Source organism: Peromyscus leucopus, chromosome 13, assembly GCF_004664715.2.
Source record: "Peromyscus leucopus breed LL Stock chromosome 13, UCI_PerLeu_2.1, whole genome shotgun sequence".
Classification (NCBI taxonomy): domain Eukaryota; kingdom Metazoa; phylum Chordata; class Mammalia; order Rodentia; family Cricetidae; genus Peromyscus; species Peromyscus leucopus.
Window position 1 is genome coordinate 19,489,826 of NC_051074.1, and position 22,274 is coordinate 19,512,099.

General features: G+C 40.7%; 1 protein-coding gene across 5 annotated transcripts in view; it reads left to right on the forward strand.

Moving 5' to 3' along the window:
• Fer (FER tyrosine kinase) overlaps nucleotides 1-22,274 on the forward strand; it is a 373,761-nt gene that overhangs the window by 54,338 nt on the left and 297,149 nt on the right. The gene's annotated exons all lie outside the window — the stretch shown is intronic.

Sequence of the window (22,274 nt, forward strand, 5' to 3'; positions counted from 1 at the left end):
TTTTTCTCTTCCAAACCTACATACATTTTTCCACACATTGTAAACATTTAAAGTCTTATTGAATCTGAATCTGTCTGTGAATCTGTTACTTTAAACTGCATTGGTTAGTACTAAAGCAGCAGCCTTAGCTGCTGACTCTGCCCACCCCAGCTTTCTAGCATGATGGAACTACATTTACAGCCAGCTCTGGGAAGCAGCGGGTCTATTCTTCCATCAAAGCAGAGTGTAGCCCAGAAACCTCTTTTTTTTTGTTGTTGTTGTTTTTTGTTTTTTGTCTGTGTTAGCAAAGGCTAAATCTACCACGCAGCATACTGTGCCGCTTGGAGACGCCTCTGTATACTGCTGCAGGAATCTGCCATGCTGTTTGGCTCAAGCCTGTGTGTTGTAAACTCGCCATACTGTAGCTGAAGTCCGCACACCACAGCGTCTCTTTTATCACAGCTTTCCTGAGAGACACAACTAGGGAGTTGCTCTTGGCTCCATTTTAGAACCCTTTTTTAAAGCTTTCTCAGGTTTTAGGTGGAAACTCTTGCCCCACGTTGGGCGCCATTTCTGTGTCCCGCCTGGTCCGAAGCTGCTCAGACCCAGGTAAACACACGGAGACTTATATTAATTAAAACTGCTTGGCCATTAGCTCAGGCTTACTACTGACTAGCTCTTACACTTAAACTCATTTCTGTTAGTCTATATGTCACCACATGTTCCGTGGCTTTACCTGTGTGCCATTACGTGCTGCTCCCTGGATGGCAGGCTGGCGTCTCTTCACTCAGCCTTCCTTTTCCCAGAATTCTCCTTGTCTGCTTATACTGCCTATACCTCCTGCCTGGCTAGTGGCTAATCAGCATTTTATTAAACCAGTGTACAAAAGCATTATTCCACAGCACTATTTCTTCTCTCTGCATCTTGGGTTGTAGTTCCTTGTGTAGTAAGGTTGAGGCCTTGTGGACTTTTTCCCATCCAGTCTGTCCTGTCTATTGTCCTTGTTCGCCTCCTGTTTAGGTAGTCATGTTGGTGGGACTGTATGGGTGGAGCTTCTGACATTATTAGGAGACACAGTCTCACAGCAAGCTCCCTGGTCCTCTGGCTCTTACAGTCTTTCTGCCCCATTTCCATAATGTTCTCTGAGCCTTAGTTGGGGGACTGTTTATAGATGTATCCACTGGTACTGGACTCTACAACTCTGCATTTTGATTTGTTGTGGTTTTCTGTAGTGGTCTCCATGTGTTTCAAAGAGGAGTTTCCTTTTTGAGGGGCGGGGACTACACTCATCTGTGGGTATAGGATAAATATTTAGAATGTAGTTAGGAATTGTGCTGGTTTAGTAAAGTGGCAGTTGTAGGCCAAGATCTATGACTTCACCAGCCCTGGGTAGTTGGCTGGGTTTCCAGTACCAGGCACAGTTTCCCTCTTCTTGAGCAGATTGTAGGTCCAATTACAGAGCTGTTGGTTATGGCCAAGGCATGTGTGACACTACTCTACCCCTAGAGTTAGTATACTGGTTGTTGTTTGGTTCATAGACACCATACCTGGGTAGAACAGTTGGTAGCTTCCCTCCTTGGAAGCTTACATGGTGCCTTCTGGTACCATGAAAACTAGACCTTAGGTAGAAGGCTTTCAGATCAGTTCTAGTTCGGGAGTCAAAGCACATGATGTCTTCTGCAATAGGGATTTAACCTTTTCCCTCTGAGGGGCAGCCAAGGACAATAGCAATATTCTGTAGGTTTTAGGAGTCTCCTAGACAATCCTGACCAACAGCTCAAAAGAGGACTTTTTGTACTTGTTAGTGAGGTTTTTGTTAGATGGGCTTTGGCTCTTGGAGGGAGCATTGTCAGCCCAGATGCCAACATTTCCTTTAAGCTATATATGCATATTTATATACACACTTACGTATATTGCAGGTTTATTTAGGTGGATCATTAATAGTATGTCTCTTTATGACATCTAGACATCCTGTTTTTCTGTCCTCTCCTACTTTTGTATTTATCTATTTATCCCCCCCCCCCCCCCCCCCCCGTTTTTCCTATTTTCACCAACAGATCACTTTGTACATTGCTGTATTGTTCTCTGTTGCTGCTCCACCCCAGCCCAGCAGTGGTCCCTGTTTACCTTGCTGGTTTCTGCAGTTACTCCAGGATACATACTCACATCTGAAGATCTGGAGCTAGAAGCCTCAGATGAGAGAGAACATGTGACATTTGTCTTTCTGGGCCTGGGTGACCTCACTCAGTATCATCTTTTCCTGTATGAAAGTTCATAATTTCATTTTTTTCATCTGAATGGTATCTTATACTATATATGTTTAGCATTTTTATTATGCATATGTCAAGCCAAGCAAGTTTAATTACATTTGCACACAAAATGATTAAGACCTCACACTTTCTCCCAAGTAGTTTAAAAATGTATTATTCTTTGGTAATTCCTTTCATGCATTTCACAAATTGGTCATTTTCATGTTTTTATGTTCTTTTTCTCACTGCTCCTGATGTCCTTTTTCCTGACAAGTACCCTTCCCATTTTCGTGTCTGCTTCTGTGACCTGCTGAGTTTAGTTAGTATTGCTTGCATGGGTTAGGATTTATTTCCTGGAGTTTTGGCAACTGGGCAAGGACTATACTATTGAAGATAATGATGCTCTTTCCCAGGGACCATGTATTGCCCCACAAGTTCCTTGGCTTTCTGTGGCAGTTTGTTGGCTGGACTCATCTTGTGCGGGTCTTACATAGGTCATTGCAGTTGCTGTGAGTTCCTTAGTGCCATGGCTGTGGCATGACCAGAAGACAGTGTTTTACTGTACTCCCCAACTGTCCAGCCTCTACATTCCGGATCAGTACAGGAAATTTTGAGGGACGTGTATATCCCAACCACAGCAGTGTTTTGTGTGGCGTTCTGTATTCAGGCTTCACCAGCTATCCCTGAGAACTTTTCTTTGCAGTAGTGTTTTTTTGTGTTTTCTTTTCTTTTTTTTTTTTTTTTGGTTTTTCGAGACAGGGTTTCTCTGTGTAGCTTTGCGCCTTTCCCGGATCTCACTCTGTAGCCCAGGCTGACCTCGAACTCACAGAGATCCGCCTGGCTCTGCCTCCATAGTGCTGGGATTAAAGGCGTGCGCCACCACTGCCCTGCCTGCAGTAGTGTTAATTCAGGATTCAGTCAGGTTTCATGCATCCATTTGGTTCTCAGGACTCTTGAACAGGAGGTAAACAGTCCCCTGATGGGTTGTTTGTTTCTTTGCTGTTGATGACCTGGTTTTTCACTTAAGGGTTAGAGTTTGAAAACACAGATTACTTGATGTCTCTTTTGGGAATTATCTGGTTTCTAGGAATGTTATCTACCTAAAACTTGCAATTTGCTTTTTGCTTCTAATTCTTTGAGGTTGTAGGCGATCAAAGAGTCTTAAGTATTTTTTTCTTTTCAGAATACTATTCAAATTTTAAATATATATTAGATGAATTACGTTTTTCATTTGGTTGTATTAAGTTAAGAAAGCTAGATTTTGATTTACTGCACTAGCATTTGAAATTAAGTTGGAAGTCTGCTCGAGTTTACCCTCATTGTTCATTCTCCACCTTCTAATTGTTGCTTACCCCTTCTGTCTAGGACTATGTGTCTAGAAACCGAGTATCATGAAGCACTGGGAGCTCGGCATATGTCTTTGGAAAAATGTACTATTTGAAGTGTAAAATAGATTAAAATGTAAATTTCATACAGGCAAGTCAATAGATACAGCTAGAGCGTGGTGCAGTTTGACAAGATTTATGGACCTTTTCTCCCTGGCTGGCCCTGTCACTTAGAGAGCACTCCTCTTTATTCGCTTTGGGATTTTACAGATTTTACTGATTTTCCTTAAGGATGATTAGTGTACTTTTGGGGAGGCATTTACAGGTGACTTTTAAGCAGTATCCTATCCCCTGTTTTATTTGGCTGGAATTGAGACTTATATGTATATGTGCTTGCAGGTTAAATTTCTCATATTTGTGGAGAAGAAGCTCTGGGGCCTGATTCTTTAGACCTGGAGTGTTGTTTGAATCTTAGATGGTCTTTTAATGAAAAACCCAGAGCCAGATATTTGGGTGAAAACTGAAAGATCAGAGAAGCAGAACAGCCAGCCACTAGTTCTTACCTCTAGGAAATCCTCAGCCTAAAGAGAGCAAGTTCCTGTTTCCTCACGCCTTATTTACCTTTCTCTGCCCCGCTATATTACTTCCTGAGATTAAAGGCATATGTGCTTCACAAGCAAAGGCATGAGATCTCAAGTGCTGGGATTAAAGGTGTGTGCCATCACTGCCTGACCTCTGTGTCTAATCTAGTGGCTGGCTCTGTCCTCTGATCCTCAGGCAAGTTTATTAGAGTACACAGTATATCACCACACTGGAGTCATATATCTGAAGGATATAGGTCTCTGGTCTCTTGATCTCCCACTCCTCCCGCCCAGGCAGTGCAGGCTTATTAAACCTCTTACAACTTAACCAGGACCAAAAGCTGTAGCCATTGAAGCACATACGATAGATTCTGCCTATCCTTATGTGGGGCTAGCAGGTGGATCAGATTTTGGGCCAGGCTTGGCTTACTGATCACCGAATAAGAACCCCTTGCCAAAGGTGAGAGAGTGTTGTGTGACACTATTCCTGGGGAGATATGAACAAACATCTGCTCACCCAGATAGGAAACCAGTGACAGACTAAAGTATGGATACCACCAAAGTCTACTTTGTCAACCACTTAGGTTCATTGGAGTTGCTTACTAGAGCAGAAATGACTCAAAGTTAGCTTCTAGCTTCATCACCAAAAGCCCACCCCAGCATGAGTGACGTCACCCCAACATGGGTGCACTGCACAGCTACAGGCACTTCTACAGGCTAGAGAGTTTCCATTCCAGGGAGCTCAGTTGGTTTGATCCCCTTCCAGGTATCTGGGCTGGTCTCTGCTTCCTCTAGGTTTCTTGTCTGGTCTGAACCTTTTCTAGGCACATCAACTTGTTTCAGTGTTTCTCAGCAGCCCTTACTGTCCATGTATGTTTAGTAAGAGGGGCCTAGTGAATCTGATCAGTTTCAGGGACTTTCTGCAACCTCTGAGTTGTTTACTTTCTAAATTTAATGAGCTTTCTTGCAGAGTGGAATGTTTCACCTTCCCTTAGAACACCCTGTGTCTTATGGAGCTTCCTGGTAGGATGGAATATTTTAGTCTCCTTTAGAACTCCTGTGTCTTAATGGCCTTCATTCCGGGATGGAGGAGGGTTTTATGACAGAGGAAATTGCCATGCAACAGAGCTTACCTGTGTACTAAGTTCTGTGGTTTGATCACTGGCTGTAGCTAGAGTTTTCTTGCCTTGTCCACAGTCAGGACAAATCTTTGTCACCCGCCAGTCCCACAGCCGCTCAGACCCGACCAAGTAAACACAGAGACTTATATTGCTTACAAACTGTATGGCCGTGGCAGGCTTCTTGCTAACTATTCTTGTAACTTAAATTAATCCATTTCCGTAAATCTATACCTTGCCACATGGCTTGTGGCTTACTGGCATCTTCACGTGGTGCTTGTCATGGTGGTGGCTGGCAGTGACTCCCTTTCCCTTCCTGTTCCCTTAATTCTCTTCTCTGTTAGTCCCGCCTATACTTCCTGCTTGGCCACTGGCCAGTAGTGTTTTATTTATTGACCAATCAGAGCAATTTGACATACAGACCATCCCACAGCACTTTCCCTTTTCTTTTTTTAAAGGGAAGGTTTTAACTTTTACACATCTCTAAAGCCAGCTTGGTATATTTGGGAATTTGGGCGTAGCTTCTCTTACTACTTCCTGCTGGAGGGGTCGCTGTATCTTATGGGGACACAAAGAAAATTTAAGGATTATGGAGTAGTCCGTGAGGCTGTATCGTCTGAGCCAGTTGCCTTGAAACGATTTTGGATGTTGGCTCATCTGGGCCATGGTGTCATCGGAGACCTTTCAGGGGGTCTTGGCTGGTCAAATCTGATGTATCTTAATCTGGAACAAATCCATAGCCTCTGGCTTTCTGTGGAAACAAAGGCAGAGTCTCTTTTCCAAAGCAACATATCCTTACATCCATATTTTGAAGTCAAGGTACCTTTAAAATATACATTTTGGCATAACTCAACAGTTTTTACAATCAAATGTTTTTCTTTAGTTACAAATATCAAAGAGAACATAATCCAGGTTCTCTGTGTGGTAGCCATCTTTACGTGGCTTATTTTTTATATTACCTTGAGCCTTTTGCTTTAAACTGTAGCATTCTAAGACTGAAACAGTGCTGTGGCTGTTGGCTCCACCCACTTCAGCTTCCCAACATGACAGTGGTACATTTTCCACCAGCTCTGGGAATCATCAACTCTCAGAAATAGTGGGTCTATGCTTCTGTCAAAGCAGCGTGTAGCCCAGAAATGGCTTTTTGTTTTGTACTAGCAAAGGCTAAATCCACCACGCAGCTTAATGTGTTACTTGTAGAGGCCTCATTCCCACTATAGTGCAGGTCAAGCGTGAATGCCAGGAACCCGCCATAGTAGCTCAAACCGGCAGGCTGCCGCTAACTTGAGAGAGACAACTAGGAACTGTTTTTAGCTCCATTTTAGAATCTTTTTATTCAGGTTTTAAGTGGAAACACTTGTCAACACGTTGGGCGCCATTTGTAGCTAGAGTTTTCCTGCCTTGCCCACAGTCAGGACAAATCTTTGTCACCTGCCAGTCCCACAGCTGCTCAGACCCGACCAAGTAAACACAGAGACTTATATTGCTTACAAACTGTGTGGCCGTGGCAGGCTTCTTGCTAACTGTTCTTATATCTTAAATTAATCCATTTCCATAAATCTATACTTTGCCACGTGGCTCGTGGCTTACCGGCGTCTTCACATGGTGCTTGTCATGGCGGCAACCGGCACTGTGGCTGCACCTGAATCTACTGCTGTTTCAGCTACCTTCTGTGGCTCTGCAATCACTGCCCTTCTGAGGCCCAGCTGGACTTTTATGTCCTCCTGGAACTGCCTCTTGTCACTGCTGCCAAATGTGGTTTTTAACTAAATATCTATGGTTTTATTTATTAATGAGACTTGGGAGTCAGGTTCTGGGATGAAAACCTACTAGCTCAAAGAGACTAGAAGCAACCAACTGACCTTCCTCTTTAGCTGGCAACCCAGCCAGAGAGCATCCTTCTGTTCCACCACACCAAAAGAGACCTACACACTCTACTACCTGCTACTTCCTGTGCATCTACCTGTCTTCTGTACTCCCTGACTCTATATGACTACTTTCTGTCAACTAGTTGCTGGCTCTTCCTCCTGACCCAAGGTTGATTTTATTTAATTAATTCAGTCTTGGGGTTCACAGTGTGATTGAATATCCCACAACAAAGTTCTGTGCATGAATAAGATGGTAGGGTTTCCACACTGAAAGAGGAGGCTGCAGCAGACAGCTGTATTTATGTCTAGCACCCTGGCCTTAACACCGTCCTTCTCAAGGTTAGTTTATGTGAAGTTTAAGGAGTTAAAGATACTGTAACCACAAGCTAGAAGCATTCTATGAGAGGGATTAAAATGTCTGTTATGGGAACACATGGGAGATTTTTCAGAGAAATAGCTATTGTGATATGGGCAACATTACCATTCTCTTAGAAAGATTACTTTTACATTTAGTTCTGTGTATATGTGTATGTCTGGGGGGCAGGTATACATGAGTGTGGCTGCCTGCAGAGGTTCCTCATGAACCTAGAGTTACAGGTAGCTGTGAGCCGGCTAGAGCTACAGGTAGCTGTGAGCCGGCCAACATGGGTGCTAAAACCAAACCCAAGTCCTTTCAAAGAGCAGTAGGTACTCTTAACCACTGATCCATCACCATGTTATATATCTAATATAAGGTTATGGCCAATAAATTCTGAAGTATACAAAGTAGAAATAGAAATGAAACAATAAATAGGAAAAGCAAGCTTTAGAACGTATCAAATACTAAGTTTAAAACACAATACATACATAAAAGTGCTTTTGGAAATACATGTTTTAAAAGTCCAAATTGATACATATCAACCTTTAATACTGATTGTCTTAATTTTTTTTAATGCATTCTGTCTTCATGGTGTCTGTACACAATGTGTACAGAGGCAGCCACACTCATGTATACCTGCCTCCCAGGCATACACATATACACAGAATTAAATGTAAAAGTAAATCTTAGAAAAAGAAATATAAGAGAACAGAATCATAGCGAACAAGAAGAAAACAAGAGTAAATGAATCTTCAAAAATTTATTTAGTTTTTTGTTTTGTGTCTGTGAATATTTCACCTGCATGCATGCTTGTGTACCATGTATGTGCCTGGTGTCCATAAAGTCAGAAAAGGGTGTCAGATTTCCTGGACCTGGAGTTACAGATGGTTGTGAGCTGCCATGTGGATGCTGGGAACTAAACCCAGGTCCAGTGCAAGAACAAGTGCTCTAACTGTCGAGCCGTCTCTCCAGTCTAAGAGTATTGAATGATAAAGCAAAACAAAAAACAGCCCCCCAACAACAACAGCAACAAAACAGGCTCAGGCTGAGGAGAACACAGTTTTTATTAGTGTTGTCTTTTACCTTACAAGCATTTCCTTTGGGTTCGCTTAATCTATTTTGAATTAAAAGTGTAATCTTTTTTCACTTGATACATTGTATAATAAGTACACAGCGAATAATAAAGTAGAACTATGCGGATTACTGAGTACCTCTGTGAATGCACACTAGTGTGACTGTCTTTGAGAAACATGATGTGAACATGAGTAGATTATCGTTATTATTGAGCTGATGATAGCAGAGTGCAAGTGCAGAAAAGTCTCCTGAAGTGGGTGCCATGACCAGTCTCGACATCCTCGTAAGAGTTACTGTGTGCCTGGTGTTAGGCCAGAGAACTTCTCCCTCATTGTTAAGGGGAGTGCTCATTGTCTCTCCATCTCTCCATCGTTCAACACAGAGGTGACCCAGGCTTTTAACAACAACTGTAACAACAGAGCTGGAGAAGGTAAAGAAGAACTCAGAGTTGGAACTTATAGGATAAGTGCAACAGAAAGATGGCAAATCATGGGAAGTCAGTTGATCAGTTCAATATGTGTGTGGAAAGATTAGGGAAGGGTGCATACCCTTGTTTACTTTGGATGGTCCAGATTTACACAGTCATCCTTGCATAATAAGAACAACATCTTACTTTTGTCTTAAAAGCATCCCAGGCCGGGTTGCTGAGAGACAAGCTTACTTAGTCTAGGAGTGACAATCAAATTTCAGGAGAAGTTTGGTTGGTGGATGGTGGACAGCTCTTTGAGATCAAAGAGTAGGTGAATTAAGGGTGCAGAGAGGTGGAAGGTAGTAAGTTATGGCTCAAAACTAGAAACTGAAAATTTACATTCCAGAAGTTTAACAGTTTTAGACTTAGGCCATAGCTAGAATCATTGGAGAGTTGAAGTAGAGGCAAATTGAAGGTCTTAAAAAAGAAAAAAATGTAAAAGGTTGAGTTGGAATGAAGTAGAAGATTAAGAGACAGATATGGAGCCAGTCAACAGCAAAGTAGGGTAAGGCTTGATACAGTGAAATAGTATAAATTTCAGATTTTCGAAATAAAAATTTAAAGGATAAGGAACTTTTTGTTCTAGACAGCAAAACCTTTCTTTTTCTTCATTTTTTTTCTCTTTTTATTTAATATTTTTAGTCTCACTGTATAACTCTGTAGATCAGGCTGGCTTTGAACTCAGAGATCTCCCTGCCTCTGCCTTCTACGTGCTGTGGTTAAACAGCAACAAAGTGTTTTTATTAAGCCCCAACCAATAAGCCTGTTTATTTAATTAGTGTATATTAATTGTACAAAGAGTGAGTTTCACTGTGACAGTGCCAAACATTAATATAACATATTTGGATCCTGTTTGCCCTTTGTTACCCTCTCTGATCCTTCTCTCACCTTTTATTCTCAGTAGAAGAAAGTTTTGGTTGAGGTAGGATCAAGGCTCCTTGATTTGGAAATGTCACCAAGGAACTGGACAGTTTCCCTCTGTGTCTCTTAGGTTCATGGATATGGCAATGGAGAAGATACAAGTTTCATTCCCTACTTCTGTGATAAAATACCACAACAAAAGTAATTTAGGAAAAAGGGGGCATATTTTAGGTTAGAATTGTAGTTTATTCTAGGTTAGAATCACAGTCCGTCATAGCAGGAAGGTCAAAATGGGGCAGGAGCTTGAGGGAGTTTGTCACGTCACATCTGGAACTACAGAGAGCAATGAATGCACACGTTAGTGCTCAGCTTCCTTTTCTAGTCTTACACAGTTCAGGACCTCCTGCGTGGGGATTGTTGCTACCCTGAGTGGACACGTCTTCCTAACTCAATTAAAGCAATCCTGATAATCCTTCACTGATATTCCCGCAGGAGAACCTAATCTCGACAATCCCTCACTGAGACTCTCTCCAGATGACTCCAGATTGTGTCATGCTGGCAGTTAAATTTAACCGTAGAAGATGATGCTTCCACACATGGACTCTTAAGAGTTGTGGGTTAGAGATTTGGGGAAGCTGGTTTATAATTGTAGTGGAATCCTAAGGAATCTGTGCAGATGTTTACAATTTTGAATTAAAGTAGAAATACGAGACTTTGACTAAAGGGTGGATTTTTCTTTTTGATAAAAGACTAAATTACCTGAAGAAGTCGAGAATGGGAGGATTTTTTCTGAACATTAACATAAAGTTGGCTTTCCTGAGTCTGGCTCTCTGGAGGCTGGGGGCTGCCTGCCGTGGCCTGTTCATTTCACCCCGGGCAGATGTGCCTGTAGTAGTTGCCACTCTGGTGTGTGCCTCTGCTGAGCCTGTTCCAAGTACAGAGAGGGACTTTCGAAGCCATTCTGACTCCTCTCATGGAATTAATCTCTTGAAAAGTAGAAATTTGTTTGGCCTTAACTTGAAAACTTCATTCTTTTGTAATAATTGATCATGTCAGGCTAAAAGGTTAAAGGGCATTTAGTTAGGTATATATCTAGAATTTAGAGCGCATGAGGTCCTATGCCATACTTCATCTTTTAAGCCTTTTCTTTTGCTCTTTACATTTCTGCTTAAGTATCTTTCCTGTCTTCCCACCTTTGTACCTTTGACTGAATTAGAACTTGTACTTAAAAGTAATTCTCCTCCATGGACTCTTCCATCTTTTGTCTTTGTGCTCTCTCATGGTTTTTAGTAAGCCACTTTTTAATAAGTACCTTAATTACCAGATGCATTATTAATCTCATTTAACCCCCACAAAGCTTTGCATAATAGGTCTCTGCCATCTCCATTGAAAGAAAAGAAAATTGAGCTCTCAAGAGGATAATTAAAGTACATTTTGCACCATTGCTAGATGTTAGAGTTGAAGTTAGCACTTCCTTTTCCAAAGCCACTTCTTACTAAAGAGATAAACAGACTCTACTTCTATGCTTCTCTTTTAACACCTCCTAAGGTTTATTGAAAAGACTTCCTTCCTCTGTCTTTTCTACCTCCATTTCTTCCTTTCTCCTTCCGTTCCTCCTTCCCTGTAGGGATTGACTCAGGACCTCGCTCACATGCTCTCCCACTGATCTATGCCTACAGCTCCGATCTTTCCTAATTTTTTGTGCCTTATACTTAGCTGTGCTGCTTTCCCCTCGTATCTTTTCACAGCACATATTTTTATATTCAGTCATGCGCACCTTCCTGTGTGGGTTGGAGGAGTGTTGTGTGTCCTTCCTCAGGAGCCCATTGTACACCCCATTGAATTATTTGTCATTCATTTGTCTCTGTGGTTTTATAACTTTATTCATCTCAGTGTTTTTGTCACTAAGAAATATATGTGACAAACAGGTGCTCAATATAGGTTTGCTGAGTGACTTTTGAATATATCAGTTGGATTGTCATTACCTGTGAACTTGTTTTACTTCACTGTAAATTGTTTGAAGGCTGTATTCCAGATTTTATTTACTTTTATGTTCCTAATAATTACTTCTTGTTGGTTACCCAATAAATACCTGTTGACTTATTCTGTTCCTCTCAATTGCAGATGTTACTATTTCATGTAGATTTATTGACATATGATATAACAGTTAAATTAAGAGCAAACACATTCTCCATTTGTTTAGACTTCCCAGGGGGAGATTGTCATCCACTAAAGCAGTTCAAATAGGCTGGCCAGGCCAGAGCTGTTTCACTTGAATTTAACTTTCTCTTTGCATTGAGCTTGAAACAACATTTTCAAGCAGAAAGCTTAGCAGAAATTTCAGACACATGTGTTTTGACCATGGGGTGGCCTAGTAATTGGTAGTAAATGGCATTGTCTTTGTGGTTATGTCTTTCCGTCTATTGGAGTGCTTTGGAAAAGGAAACTCACTTTGTTCATGCAAGGTTAATTTTGGGTTTGGAACCATGGCTATTGCTTGCTCAGTGTGTCTTTGTCTCAGTCTCACTGCTAGAAGCATGAAAGGGTGAGAATCATTGAGATCATTTTGTTTTAGCCATCTGATTATTTCATATTATCACTGTGCAGACATTCTGATGATGCAGTGTGAGTTGTAAAGTGATTTGGATAAATCTTATTAGGACTCTAAGTGCCAGTCCTCACCTTCTAAGTCTTGCTTGAGACAGAGTCTCTATTGTTACTGCTGCCTATGCCAGGCTAGCTGGCGTTAGAGCTTCTGGAGAGTCCCCCTCCCATGTCCCATAGAAAATACAGATGCTCGTGCTCCTGTGTCTAGGTTTTCTGTGGGTTCTGGGCTCTGAATTCAGCTCATCAGGCTTGAGCAGCAAGTTCCCTTGCCCTGAGCTATCTCACTTGCCCATGCTTTTATCACGTAGTTAGTTTCATTAGCTTATTTGCCAACCTCCAATGATGTACTTCATAGACAAAATTATTAAAGACTCTCTTTAATAATTTTAGATAAAGGAAAACACTCTTTTTTTAAAATAATAAAACATCTGTGTTCAGTGTCCCTGATTTGAGAGAGAATACTCAGTATAGATTAGACTTTCTTTATGCTTTTAAAAACCAAATATTCGCTAGGCATAGTGGTGCACACCTTTAATCCCAGCACTTGGGTGTAGTTGGAAGATTTCCTGTGTCCTGGCCTGCCGTCAGTTGGGACAAATCTCTCCCACACATGTCCCTCAAGTAAACACAGAGAGGCTTATATTAATTATAACTGCATGGCCATGACTCAAGCTTTTTGCTAGTTAGCTCTTATATCTTAAATGAGCCCATAACTATTAATCTATATATCTCCACATGTTCCGAGACTTTACCTGCATCCCATTACATGTTGCTCCTTGGGTGGCTCACTGGTGTCTCTTCTCTCCTTCCTGTCTCTCTCTTTAAATTTCCTGCCTGCCTCTAAGCTGCCTTGCCATAGGCCAAACGGCTTTATTTATCAACCAATCAGATCAACACATTCACAGCATACAGAAAGACATTCCCCCATCACTTGGGAGTCAAAGACAGGTGGATCTCTATGAGTTTGAGGCTAGCCTGGTCTACAGAGTGAGTTCCTCCTGTTCTCCCCTCTCATTTCCTCTTCTTTTGAAATGGTGTTGTCTGTATCACAAACTTGATATGTAGTTGAGGATAACCTTGAACTTCTTTTTATTCTGCCTCAAAATCCCAAGTGCTAGGAGTATTACACTGTATCCTATAATGCTCAGAAGAACCAGTATTTCTATCTTTACATTGGCAGAATGTAAAAGTTGACAGTTATAGAGCCAACAATTGAGAAACAGGATGCATTTTAGAACAGATGTATGTGTATATCTGTATGTTTATAAGATAATATCATAGGAATTTTGTTATCTCTCAAAGAAACTATCTGTTTTACATTTGGCTGTTTAATAACTTTCATTCTGTTTATGAAATCTGTATATGTGGATATATTCTATGAAAATTAAGCTTCTAATTCTAGAAAACATAGCATTTTTATTCTTTAAAATTTTTAATTCAGTCATTGTTATGGAAAAATGCAATATCAAATTGAAGACCATTAAATAAGATAGATATAAATAAATAGGTTAAGTAAATCCAAATAGCCAGCAGTTTAGTAAGACTGATATTAGTTTTATAAACTTGTTTCTTAAAAAGAGATAATGTTGGGATAAGGATGGGGCTCAGTTGGTAGCATGCTTACCTAGTATGCATGAAGCCCTGGGTTTAATCCCCAGCCTGCATAACTGATCATAAATATTACATGCATGTGATAACAGTTATGCAAATAGAGGTAGGAGGATCAGATGGCCAAGGTCATTTTCAGCTTCATAGCAGGGTTAAGGTCAGTCTGGGCTACATGGGCCCTGTTTTTTTTTTTAAAGATTATTTTGTTAACAGCATACATGTACTTTTGTATAACATCCTGTTACTGCCTGGTTTGTAATTGATATCCACTAAATTATATAAATTTTTTCTTTAAGGAAAATTTCAATTATGTGCATATGTATATGAGAACTTAAGTGTAGGTGTCCTGGAGGGCAGAGGTGTCTGGTTCCCTGGAGCTGGAGTTCCATGTGATTGTAAACCACCTGGTGGGTGCAAGGAATCAAATTTGGATTCTGTGAGTGGGCATGCTCTTAACTTCTGAGCTAGGGCTCCAGCCCCTAAATTACAGAGATTTCTATTCTCTGTAATAACCTAAGCCAGTGGTATACAAATAAAAAAAAAATCTATGTATCTTTTACAGATAGCGCATAGTTATTGGAAGAAATAGACTGATTGAGTAGTTAAAAAGTTGGATGTGCTCTCTTAGAGATAGCCGCATGTAGTTCCTGACCTGAAGAAAGGGACTGCTTAATAGAGTCTGGGTAGTGTTTGTTGTGTAGACACCACAGAGTACAACTTTCAGATTTGCTCACTGAAGGTTTTCCAGGTAGATTGCATAGAAAGACATTTAGATTGGGGGAATGGCCTCTTCAAGGGCACAGAGGTGTGAAAGATCAGGGGAGATTTTAGGAACCCCAAACATTCTGGTTTCTTCCTGTTGCTGTCATAAACACCATGACAGAAGAATTTGTAGGAGGAAGAAGATTTGTTTCAACTTACAAGTGACAGTCCACCATTGAGAGAAGTCATGGCAGGAACTCAAGCAGAAACCATGGAGAAACTTGCTTGCAGGTGCAGGCTCAGGCTTAGCTAGCTTTCTTATACCTGCCTGGGGAGTGGTGCCGCCCACAGTGGGCTAGGCCCTCACACAACAGTTAACAACCAAGAAAAACTCCCAGGGATAGGCTCACAGTAAATCTGACCCAGGCAGTTCCTCAATTGAGACTCCCTTTTTATGTGACTCTTGGCTGTGTCAAGTTGACAGTTAAAGCTAGTGAGGACCATAAGTAAGTTTTAAAATTATGTGACTGTTATGGAAGATGGAAACTGTACTGATTTCCAGGCAAAAGGACTTTTAGTTTTAACCTGTAGGGTGTGGTTGTAAAATTAATACCTAATGCCTAACATTATACGTGCTAATAAGGTTAATGCCAATTATTACCGTGTGGTGTGGTGGTGAGTCTTCATTGTAATCCTAACTGGATTTGGACTCACCTGGGAGAAACAGTTCTGGGTATGTCTATGAGGGAGTTTCCAGTGAGGTTTAAATTAGAGAAGACCTATTATGAGTGTGAACAGCTCTACTGCACGGGATGAGGTCCTGAACTGAACTTGAAAATGAGAAGGGAAGGAGCCACCTGAGCACTGGCGTTTCTGTTTCTCTGCTTCCCGGTTGGCACCCCATGCGGAGATGCTCTTGCTGCCTTTGCCACCGGGATGGACTACATTCTTCAGAACTGCCAGCCAAAGTAAACCTTCCGGCTTTAAACTGCCTTTTTCAGGCATTCGGTTGTGATGTTGAGAAAGTACGTCATAAGAAGTATAGATTGCTGGTCGCTGGCGATGCCTGTGCGGTGCTGTGTAGCTTCAGCCGGCTGGTTCACTTTATAGATTTCTCTCGTCTGCTATGTACAAGTCACTTTTCGAAGGGATGGAACTGGTGGTACAGAAGAGAGTGTTTACCTGCTTGTCTGTAATTTATATTACAGACCAGCACTGTATACACCCCACTGTGTAACTTTTGGCTACAGTTTTCTCCCATGCCTCTTATTACTTCTAGAATAATATGGATGCTTCTGGAAGCCCCCCCCCCCCCATATTATGAACTATAGTTTGAGGGGTTTTTGCTTTGTTTCTAAGACAGACTCTTAATACATAGCCTGCCACCGACTCTATCTAGAGTACTAGTATTATCGAGGTATGACTCCATACCTGATGTCAGGGGCTGGGCATTTTGGAAAACTGAAATTTTTATTGATATAATTATCAATTGCCTTTTAATTTTTGAGATTTATAATTTAATTATAGCATTTCCTCCTCCAAACCCTCTCATATCCCTTCACTGCTTTCCTTCAAATTCATGGCGGCTTTTTCACTCATTGTGTGGCATGCATCTGTATGTATGTGTGTACCTATGAATGACTTAAGTCATGAGAAATAGTACAAAGAGGTTACATGTGTACTTTGATTAGGCTCTAACTCCTACTTGTCCACGATGAGCTTCAGCAGTTCCTTATCCTTATAATAAGCCTTACTTGTGGGATTTCTACTCTTGTATGAGTTGACATTTTTTAACCTGTCTCCCACAATCTGGGGGAAGTGGTATGCATTGTGACTTCATTTCTTTTACTGATCTAAGAAGAGTTTTTAACTTTCTTGTCAGCCTTTTTCTTTATAGGATGGACTACTGACTCCAAGTTTCTTTTTTTTCCTTCCATGGCTGTGTTTTCTTCTGGTCACTCAGGCTTTCAGGGAGTAAATGTTTGATTTTTGAACAGTCCCTTTTCCTCTTCTGGACTGTGGATTTGATCTCATACATAAGTATTCTCCGTTCCTTTAGATTCTGAAGATTTCTTCCCATTTTTCCTTTTAATCTGAAATTTATCAGTAAATCTGTTTACATTTAGTTACTTAAGTCCATAATTGCTTTTAGTTTTTAATAAGGTGTTAGGTTAGAGTTGAGAAGGCCAATGCTCTCTGCTTTAGACTTCGTCAGAAGTCTGTAAGTGTAGTTGAGTCTATTGTGAGGTCTTGTATTCTGTTCCATGATTGTCTGCTCCTGATCAATGCCATGCAGTTTGGGCTTCCATTGCTCTGTGTGTGTGTGTGTGTGTGTGTGTGTGTGTGTGTGTGTGTGTGTGTGTGTGTGTAGTGTTTGTATGTGGTGTATGTGGTGTATGTGTGTGTGTGTATATGTGTTTTGTTTAAGCAGGTTGGGCTTTATTTTCTCCTTGCCCTCTGATGAATCAAGAGTTATATTTTTTTGTGAGTGTCACATGGGTCTCTAGTTTGTTTGTTTGTTTTTTCTTGTCTCTCTCTGTGGACTGGTTGGATGGATTCTGTTTTGTCCTTATCCTCATCAATAGTGGCTTCTGTCATCCCCAGTGTACTGTGGAACACAGCAAGGAAGTTTTCAATTTACATTTCTTCCTTCTATAATTTCTGATTATTCTTATAGCTTATCTTACTTGCTTAAGTCTTCTATTTTTGCAGTTGTTTCAAGAGAGTTTATATTTCATCGCTGAAGTGTTTTACTATGGCTGCTTTAAAATCCTTACCTCGTTATGCTGGTGCACAATTCGTTTTGGTACTAGCATTAATTATGTTTTCTCATTAAAATTATGATTTTCTTGATGTATTTGCTGATTGAACCCTATATAATTTATGTGTTATGTTAGACTTGGGGACCACTTTAATCTCTTATTTTCGTAAGTAGTTACCTCATTTAGTTTTTAGCATGTAGATCTTTGTCTGCTTTTATGGGATACTGTTCCAGTGATAGTTTAATTTTTTTTTGCACTATTGTTTCAGTTTTCTTGATTTATTTGATAAATCTTGGTCTCCCTGTGGTTCCTACTTAGGCTACCTGAGAAGGTAGAGCATTCTTTCTTAGATCAAGTCTTAGATATCTATTGGAGGGGAAGGATGTGCTGGGATTTTCTTACCACATTCTGCTTGCCTGATGTCTTCAGGATGAGGTTCTTGGGTTGTACTTTGTGCAAAAGCTGGGTTCTTCTTTCCTGTCCTGCTTGCCTGTTCTGGTGTCTCTGAATGAGGAAGGATCTGTGAGTACGGAAAGTTCCTGTGTGTCAGTCAGACATATTAATGACATCCTCAGAGGCACCGAATGTGTTGATGTCATGGGAAGGAAGAAAACTCAGTAATTCCCCTTATATTAATTTGACCCAAGAGTGAACCCAACTTTGAATTCTCCACTCCTCTCCCTGTGTCTTCATCTGTTTGTAGTTTATAGTTGATATTTGTTTCTGACTCATTCCTAAGAAGAACTTCGTTCTGTATTTATTTACCAGCACAGGAAGCATCACATGGGAAAGGAAGGAGGGGTACTTTACAGAAGTCCCTAACGGTTTTTCAAGGGATTAAGTTACTGACCCCAGCTGAGTCAGATAACAAGTGTTATTGTAAGCACACAGTTATCAAGCTATCCATATGCTGCTCCCAATGTTTATGGTGGATCCTTTGGGCTATTTTCAGCAAATGATTGCCTTAATACACACATACACATACATACATGCATTGACCTGAGTCAGGGACATGGAAGAATACATGATTTAAGATTATAGCTATGTGTTAGCGTAGGCTGTAAAAGCTGATTACATAGGAAATCCAAGACAAGTAATGTTACACTAGTCTCACAAAGGCGGGTTAAACAAACAGGCTGAGTACACAGTAGGACAGCCGGTGAAGTCTGTGTGAGCTCAGGGAGTGTTATGAGCTCGGCTGTGAGGCCCAGCAAAAGTTCCAGTCTTTGTAATGTAAGAGACATTTCATAAAAATGTACTCCCACGTTCCTCAATGGATTGCTTGCTATAACTGGGTCTCTCTAGCCCATTCCTCCTACTTGACTTGGCTATTCCTGGTAGAAAAGGTGAAACATGGGTTGGTTTGCACTCTACTTAGTCACTGCCTGCAGGTGGATATTTGGGATACTGTAGTTTGGTGTTACTGCAAACACTAGTCTTACATATATCTAATTTGTCATGAATAGGGTAGTTTATGTATTGTATCAGTCCATTAGTTAATTCCCTAAGTATCTGTCATATCGAACAGTCCAACAGTTAGACACAGTCTATTATGGAGTTGCCTTACCTTTGTTTCATTTAGTGTATCGATCTGATACATCCTTAAACATTTGCCATGACATACAGTCTAACAACTAGACAGTTAATTTATTATGGAGTTGCCTTACTTTAAAAAAATATTCTTATTCCATTTTTTCCTAAAGAGAGGTACATGTATATTCTGACCTAGAATATTAATAGACATCAATAAGCTCTTAGGACAGGCTGGAACATTTTCCATATTTTGCTAGAGTCTGTTTTCCCTTTTTTTCCCTGAGCTCTACACAATTTTTTGAAGTAGAAATAAAAAAATGCTTATCAAGGATGTATTTAGAAGCAGAGATGGTATTTATGCCATGTTTGAACTAAAATGAATCACAATCTTAGATTTAGGATTTAGGGTTTTTCTTTTTCTGTTGTTTTTTTAGAAATTAAAATATTCTCAACGTTTCTTCCTTCAAAGATACTTATTCTTTGGCTAACCATGGGGTAAGAAGTGTGTTTCTACCAGCTGTAGGTAAAAATAGCAACAACAAAATATCATTGTCTGTTTTTGTGCCCCACAAATGATTGTCTTTTCCATGTGGCCCTGGGGATTGAGCCATGGGCTTCTGCATACTAGAAAATGCTCTACCACTGAGCTACACCCAGGCCCAACGTCATTGTTTTAAAGCCGATGTCTGGGGCCCAAAGCCTGGAATCACTGTTTGATACTCAGGTGAATAAGCTGGTCCCTCTAGTTACGACTCAGCTAAGGGCCACTCAGTCTTGGTTGCTGCTTTGGAAATTTTAGCAAGGAGTTTCTTCCAACTCATAAACATTTTTTTCTAATTACTTTATAGTTCATACAATTGAACATTTTTCAGTTGGGGAACAATTGTAATTTATTCTATACTTGGAGAACAATATTTTTTGACATGTCTTCAGATGAAGTTAGAGAGAGAAACCTCTTTTTGTATCTGTAGCTTAGATGGTGTCAGTGTCCTTAACTGGAAACAGAATTCTAGGGTTCGGACTGTAGCTCAGTGTAGCGAACACTTGCCTAGCATGTGTGAGGAGGCCTGGGTTCAATTTCCATCACCCCACAAAAGAACAAGCAAAGAGCCACTACCACAACAGGGAAACCCTTGACTTATAGCCTGGATGGTCCAGAGCTGGAAATGGAAGGCAGTTCTTTCGTCTGCTGTGAAAGTCACTGCTGGAAAGACAAACAGGAGGACAAAATACATCTTGCAGTAGCTTTCAGGACAAGGAAGATATCTTGGGGAAGTTTATGATAGCTGGTCTATATTTGATCTTGTTATGTCTTAGTGATTTTGAAATAACTTTTTGAGTTACTGTTTGAGTTCTTGTCCACTTTCTGTCACCTATAACATTTGTAACATGGACAGCGTGAGTTTATAAATAAGACAGGTTCATTGGGGCTTAGGGTTGGAGGTTCAAGGTCAACGAGCCACATCTGAGGATACTGCCAGAGACCCAAGTTCAGATCATTTCAAGGAGTAAGTGTGTGTGTGTGTGTGTGTGTGTGTGTGTGTGTGTGTGTGTGTGTGAGATATGTGTGAGAGAAGGAGGGGGAGAAGGCAGACAGGCAGAGTAATTTCTGGGTTGTCTCCCTCTTATAAAGCTATTGGTACCAAGATTTAATCATGGGTCTCCATGCTAATAACTTAGTTCATCCCGATCATCTCCCAGAGGCCCTCCTGCTAAGTACCATGGTGGGATTAAATTTCTACCTTCTTATTACCTCTCCCTGGGGATTAAATGCCAACGCATACCGCCTTGAGGGACACATCAAACTCTGTCTAAAACATAACACTCACATACTTAAGAATTCATCCGATGGAACTGTGCAGTTTAGTTGCTTTTAACCAACTCACAGAGTTGTGCTGCCATCCCAGTCAATTTTAGAACACTTTCATCACCACAGAGAGAAATCCAATACCTCTCAGGTATCATTCTCCGTTTCTCTCCAAATTCACTCACTGTAGACAACCACAAATTTATTTTATATCTCTAATTGCCCTATTTTACACATGTCATGTAAGTAGAATTATACAATATCTGGTCTTTTGTGTCATGATTTCTTTCACTTACAAAATGTTTTCAATACAGGTTATGTCAAATGTATAGATCAAACTGGAATCTCTTGCTTTGTTAACACATTAATTCTTTCTCCTTTGAATGTTTCAGGAACTCATTTATAATTTCAGCTTTTTAGTTGGAAGAACAGAAGTTTGCATTTAAAATAAGACTTGTTCCCAAGTATTCTATTCTTTTTTTTGACTTTTTATAAATGGAATTGATTTTTTCCCTCTCTGGTTTTTCAAAACAGAATTTCTCTGTGTATCCCTGGCTGTCCTGGAACTTGCTCTGTAGACCAGGCTGGGCTCCAACTCAGTGATCCACCTGCCTCTGCCTCCTGAGTGCTGGGATTAAAGGCTTATGCCACCACAGCCTGGCTTGGAATTTATTTTTAACTTAACTTTTTGGGTTGATTGTTGCTGATATGTGGACATTAGACTGATTTTTTTTTAACCCTGACCTGTCACTGCATGTGTTAGCGCTGTGTTGCATGATCAGATGTGTGAGAAATGCCACATAAGGGAAGAAGGGTTTACTCTGGCTCACAGTTTTATCGGTTTCCTTCCATGGACCTTTGACTGTTTCTGAGCTTTTGATGTGGAGTATATCATGGTAGCAGGTGTGTGTGTGTGTGTGTGTGTAGAAGCTGCTCACCTTGGAAACCAGGAGTTGGAAAGGGCAGGACTAGGAGTGATCTCTAAAAGCACATTCTAGTGACCTACTCTGTCTAGTGAGGCTCCCCATCTAGAGTTCCCACTACCTCTTGAAGAGCATCCTTAGCTGGGAAGGAGACATTTGGCATATGAGTTCATGGAGGACATTTCCTCTCTATCAGTCATGCTTGGTAATTTACCGGACTCATTCTGATACCCTTGTTAAGATTCTTGGATCTTCTGTGTGAAGTGGTGTCATCTGCAAATGAAAATCACTTCATTTCTTCCTTGTCTGATCTGATTAATTTTAATATTAGTTTTGTGTATATGTGTGTCTGTATGTGTGGGTGTGTGCATGTGAGTGAGTGCAGGTACCTGAGGAGTCAGAGGTGTCAGATCCCCTGAGTTGGAGTACAGGCTGTTGTGAGTGTTGAGA